We start from the raw sequence: 6,520 nt of genomic DNA, 5'->3' as shown, positions 1-6,520 counted from the left end.
CCCCTACACTGCAAGGAGTCTGGCTCTACACCAGCTAGTGGTTTCTTCACACAGGAGAATCCTCATCTGACTGCTTAAACCAGCTCTGTGGGCCCTCTCTGCTCCAGAGTGGCTCTAGTAGGATCCAGGTTCTTATAGAATCGTAGGACTGGATGGGACCTCAAGAGTTTATCTAGTCAAGTCCCCTGCACTCATGGCAGGGCTAAGTATTATCTAGACTATTTGTGACAGGTGTTTGTCCAACCTGCTCTTAAAAACCTCCAGTGATGGAGATTCCACACCTCCCTAGTCAATTTATTCCAGTGCTTAACCACCCTGACAGTTAGGAAGTTTTTCCTAATGTCCAGTATAAACCATCCTTGCTGCAATTTAAGCCCATGGCTTCTTGTCCTATCCTTACAGCTAAGGAGAATAATTTTTCTCCCTCCTCTTTGTAACAACCATTTATGTACTTGAAAACTATTATCATGTCCCCTCTCAGTCTTCTCTTCTCCAGACTAAACCAACCCAATTTTTTTGATCTTCCCTCATAAGTCATTCCTTCATAAGTCACCTTTCATCATTTTTATTGCTCTTCGCTGGACTTTCTCCAGTTTGTCCACATCTTTCCAGAAATGTGGTGCCCAGAACTGAACATAATACTCCAGTTGAGGCCTAATCAGCATGGAGTAGACCGGAAGAATTACTTCTCATGTCTTGCATACAACATTCCTGCTAATACATCCCACATCCCAGAATGATGTTTGCTTTTTTTTTTCTTGGTGAGAAAGAGAGGTTGCAAAAATGCCTGAAGATAAAACACACTTGCCTTTCACTGATACAATAATTTATCCATGTTCACAAAGTTTCTGGGTTTTTAGTTTTTCCTCTTGGTGGACTTTATATCTTGTTGGGATATTACGATATTTTCATCTGCATGTGTATTTTAGCAATGTGTCACTATTGTGCATATTTTAAAACCTATGGTCACTTTATTTCTGATACCATGCAATATTACTTACCATGAGCATGGAGAACTTCTGTTAGTCAGCCATCTTTAATTCAACTCCTCCTTCTACACCTCCACCGTTAGATGGCAGTATTGTAACAGTTTGTTTTTTATTGCTTTTTGCTTCCCTTTAACATAACACAGTATCATTATTTAATCACGTCATTTTAAAATTCACACTGCCCCACTGAAAACTGGAGAGGGTGTAATGGTAACCATGGCTTGTTGGCAAGCTAAGATAAAAATCTTCAGGTTTTACCCCCTAGCCAGCCAGAACCTATTTTGCAGTACATTACAACATTTTTCTTGACAGTTATATCTTATATACCAAAATACCATTCTACTAATGAATAGTCTTGGATTGATCTACCTTGATAGTTCTGCCTCATTCGGGGCTTATTACAAAAGGCCTAAAGTATCTACACACTTAGTTTCATTCGTAAATAGCCTCACTGCTCTTGCTGGTACTGTACCTGTGTTGCTGTGAATAACACCATGGCCACTTGTTCATTCCTCTTATTTGCATTCCAAGATATTCCAGGAACATATTCTGGGTTAGATTCTTCACCTATGCTGTACTGACTAGGAAAAGAACTGATGCCGTTAACAGATTTCAAATTATGAATTGAACTTCCTTGATGCCAGAAATATTTAAGTTGGGTCTTTTGATGGTCAGACTGCCACATGAGCTGCTTACTTGCCTTTATGGGCTTTGCAAAGGCTAACGTTTTTCCTTTTGTTTAGATAACATTTTCACTACACTCTAGGTACCTGAAAAATATTTTGGAAGTGCAAAAAAGATTTCAATCTAATTGACTTTCAAGAACTTTGACAGCAACCAGAGTCTTCATCCAGGACAATACTTGTGCTAATATATACACATAAGTTATTTCAGGTCATTTTTAGAGGAGTTTTAATAGTTTTCCCTCTACCTCTGAGTTCTTTAAAGATGAACACATTATACATAGGGAGCTTAACTTTACAGGTAAAATGACACCGAAAAGTTTCAATCTTTTTCAAAAATATCAATTTTTAAAATGTCTTTTCCTGTGACATGGGTCATGTGCAGAATACATGATTGTGTGGAGTGGTATTAAGGTGTTACAGTTCCACACTTGAACTGCATAGTTTAAAACTCGTGTTAATATGATAAGAAGCATATAAGCAATTGAAGTTATGGTGCGGTATAGAGGTTTTGCCAGTTTTAAAGCTGCACTACATTTCTCCAGACACCTGTTTTGGAGACTCAAACACATAGGCTAAGAACTTCAAGCTTAAGACTTCTATATTGTCATAGGGTGAAGATACAATATGCTGGTTTCCCTTCACACACCCCATCACATTTCCCTGTTATTTTGTGGAGCTCCTCATAGCATGATTTTGGTCTTCTTCTATCATCGTTTGTCATTTTGGGTTGTTTGCTTTTCTTAAAACAGAAGGCCATTTCAGATAGCATTTCATTTTTTGTCTCCTCATTACACCGTAGAGCTGCGTTCATGGTTGCTTAAGAGTAAAGGAGGGTTTTTATTTGCAAAGAGAGATTGGTTTTCCTTAGAATATCTAACAACTTGGAAGGTGTCGAGCTTACGGTTCAGAAGATTTTCTAAGGAACCCAAGTGAGAATCAGTTTTAAGACCTGTATTTAAGTTAGTATTTGTGGTGTTTCCTTTGCAGTCTCCTTGCTCCCCTGATGTACCAAATGGGTCACTGGGCTTATTTTGAAAACAATAAATTGTACCTGTAGCTAACAGTTATTTTCTTCCCAGTCCTAGTTTGCCATTAGTTGTCTGCATACAGCAACTTACCATTGCCCTGGCCATATCCCGAAACTGGGTAATTGCACTCTTCCTACCCAAAATGATTCACTCTTTGGTGCCAAATGGAAGTCATTCTTCATTTCCCTTCCTAAAAACTGTTTCATATGCTGCTGGAAAGAGAAGCTGCCACACTCAGTTCCATCTGTATTTCGTTGATGAATGAGTGATCCCTATATATTATAAACAAATTGAAAAGCATTTTGGGATTCTTCTGGATGAAAGACACTAAATAGATATATGGTATTAATAGTGTTATTAGTTAGGAATGCAAACAAAAAGCTTCTTTCAAAGTAAACACCATTCCAGCGAGCTGCCAGGGATAGTGTCCAAGAACTTAGTCATCACTGTCCTCCTTCTGACTGTGTGCTACTGGCATATGATGCCCAATTGCACCATCCTGAAATACATTAACTTCAAGAACAACAAGGAGTCCGGTGGCACCTTAAAGACTAACAGATTTATTTGGGCATAAGCTTTCATGGGTAAAAAAACACATCTGAAGAAGTGAGGTTTTTTTCCCACGAAAGCTTATGCCCAAATAAATCTGTTAGTCTTTAAGGTGCCACCGGAATCCTTGTTGTTTTTGTGGATACAGGCTAACACGGCTACCCCCTGATAATTAACTTCAAGGGCAGTCTTGAATTTGATGCCCCTAACAGATAAGCTAGTTTTTCCTGTCTAATCATTTCATATCAGGACTAAAAAACTGTCCCACCCCAATGCAGAAACATGGTAGTAAGATCTCCCAAATCAAAAGGACTGGGGACTTTTTCAGAAATCATATCGCATCTTCACCTCCTGTATTTGATCACATAAATATTGGGCATGAGGTTTCCCAGTGGAAGTAGAATTCTTGCAAGGGGAATCACTTCTGAAGGATGCAAGCTTCTTTTAAAGAAAATTTCCACTCTGTAGATGTTTAACTAGGACACTGTGCAAGAAGAAGCTTTAAAAATCTGATAATCTCAATAGATTCTCATAAATAAAAATAGGTACTTCATTAAGCAGACCTATGGTACCATAACTCCTGACTGTGATTTAGCTATAAAACATTTCTCAGGCACAAGAAACTGTAATATGTGATCACTGTACAGGGGTTATAAAAACACATTGAGAACTACTCAGAAGGGCAGTAGATCAGTTCTCCATGCCCTCTCACACTGTCCCCCAAAGATTGTAGGTGGCTATTGAATAGGAGCCGTCATGAGGGAATCCACTTATCAGAGCTCCTGGGGAGAAGAAACAGCTGTCCCTCATGACTCTTTAAGATCTGTATCAGAGGCCTGATCCTACAGAGTGTTGAGCTCTTTCTGGAAAGTGCTGAAGGCACTCATTTCCTATAGATTTCAGTGGAAGTTGAGGACATTCATCTTGTGGGATTGGACAAAATGGACAGTGTGTTTCCATTCAAGTGTGTTGCCCATAGTGCATGGGACCCTGTCACATGTATTTGAATTTTCTCAATAAAATAAGAGGAAAGTTCCTTATAGCAAGAGGTTGTTGATTGCCTCCCCTCATTCCCACAATCTAGCTAGATCAGATAGCTCAGGGGTCTCAAACACGTGGCCCGGGGGCTGCATGCAGCCCGCGGAGTTATTTTCTGCGGCCCGCGAGCTCCTCGCGGCCCTCCCGCGCTCCCCCAGCATTTACCTACAGCAGCTCTGGCCCGACGCGCACCGGGGACAGGGCAGGCTCCCTGCCTGCCTGCCCTGCCTCTGCGCCGTTCCGGGAAGCGGACGGAACCTGGGGAAGGAGGGGCGCAGGGGTGTGTGTGGCTGTTGCTTCAGGCGCTGCCCCCAGCAGCTCCCATTGGTCGGGAACGGGGAACCGCGGTCAACGGGAGCTGCTGGGGGCGGCGCCTGAAGCAACAGCCACACACACCCCTGCACCCCTCCTTCCCCAGATTCCGTCGGCTTCCCGGAGCAGTGCAGGGGCAGGGCAAGCAGGCAGGCAGGCAGGCAGGGAGCCTGCCCTGCCCCCAGTGTGTGTTGGGCCAGAGCCCACTGCCCGAACCCCTCCTGCAGCTGATCCCCCTGCCGCACCCAGCATGCATCCCGACCCCCTGCTGCACCCCGCACCTCTCCTGCACCCCGACCCCCTTCCCAGAGCCCCCTGCTGCACCCTGCACCCCTCCTGCACCCCAACCCCCTGCCCTGAGCCCCTTGCTGCACCCTGCACCCTGACCCCCTGTCGCACCCCTTACGCCTCCTGCACCCCACACCCCATCTCCCTGCCCTGAGCCCCTGCCACACCCCACACCCCTCTTGCCCCCCCTGGGGGCAGGGAGGGGGCGGAGTTGGGGTGGGGATTTCAGGGAAGGGGTTGGAATGGGGGCAGGGAAGGGGTGGGAAGAGGCGGGGCAGGGGCGGGGCCTCATGGAAGGGGTGGAGTGGGAGCGGGGCCAAGGGCAGCAGGGGGGAGGTGTCAGTAAATGCGGCCCTCGGGCCAATGTACTTGTCCTCATGTGGCCCTCATGGTCATTTGAGTTTGAGACCCCTGAGATAACTAATGATTCAAGATGTCTCCTTATATAAAGAATGAGCAAACTCTATGGTTATGAAGAACAGTCTTTTAGCCACGGTCAACTTCCATAAATTCAGTGCATGATATTTTCAGCTGCATGATTCATTCCCAAGCAGCACTCTTGCCTTCATATTTTAGCTGAGTGTATCTGAGAACGATGGTGAAATGTGTGGAAGATGTAGTGAAAGGGGAAATTTGGGGGACAGACTCTCAATGCTTGAGAGCAGAATGTTATACAGTGTTACTGATTGTCAGTCTCATAGTCCTGGTAGAGGGGTGGTCCTCCCTGCTGTCGAGTTTGAGAATAAATTCCCACTGCTGGACAAGCCAATTAAAAATACCAAAGTATGTTCAAAGCCCCTAAATAAATAAAAGTGATCAAGCCCCCTTTTTATTCTGAGAATTTTGAAGATGAGGAGCCCATTCACCTCGAGCGGTGGAGGAGCCTTCCTCTTCAGATGAAGCAGAAGAACACAAAAAACAGGGGACGGTCAGTTAAATTAAAAGGTGGAAACTGAGAAAAGGAAATACTTTTTCACACTACATGCAATTAGCCCGTGGAACTCATTGCCACAGGAAGGTGCCACAAGAATTGAGCTAGGTTCAAAAAGAGATTGAACGTTTATATGGATAACAAGAATATCCAGAGTTATCACAATTAATGCTAACAAAAATTTTGGAAGGGATAAGTTTTCAACTAGCAATAATCATGCCTCGGATTAACCTCATTGGCTATGATACAACTTGAGGGTGTAAACCAATCTGTAACTATTAGAGAGCAGGATGAGGGACTTTTTCAGAAATCATATCACATCTTCACCTCCTGTATTTGTGTGTGTGTGTGTGGGGGGCAGATTATCCCACAGCTGCCCATTGTGGGGTTCTCGCACCTTCTTCTGAAACATCTGGTACTGGCTGCTGACAGAAACAGATACTGGACTAGACGGACCTTGGATCAGATCCAGTATGGCGATTCTTATGTTCCTAGTGACTAATTCAGGACACTCCGATATCAAAGCCATTGCTTGAGTGTTAATCTAAAGTTTTACAGAGCTGCCTAGTATGACAGAATAAAACAAAACAAGTCAAGCCCTATGTTATCCTCTGCACCTAAGCCACAAGCTGTTCCATGGAAGTTGTTTCTTAACACAGAAGGGATTCACCTATGTTGAATAGACAATGTTGTCCTATG

At 43.8% G+C, this 6,520-nt stretch overlaps 1 non-coding gene across 1 annotated transcript; it reads right to left on the bottom strand.

Annotated features, from left to right (window-relative positions):
- Nucleotides 1–5,946: 5,946 nt before the first annotated feature.
- On the bottom strand, nucleotides 5,947–6,080 carry LOC112058944 (U4 spliceosomal RNA). The gene has a single exon (XR_010599191.1). It is a non-coding gene; the product is annotated as a U4 spliceosomal RNA (small nuclear RNA).
- Nucleotides 6,081–6,520: the final 440 nt, after the last annotated feature.

Source organism: Chrysemys picta, chromosome 2, assembly GCF_011386835.1.
Source record: "Chrysemys picta bellii isolate R12L10 chromosome 2, ASM1138683v2, whole genome shotgun sequence".
Taxonomy (NCBI): Eukaryota; Metazoa; Chordata; order Testudines; family Emydidae; genus Chrysemys; species Chrysemys picta.
The sequence above is the reverse complement of the archived record's forward strand: the minus strand, read 5'-3'. Positions and strand labels throughout refer to the sequence as shown.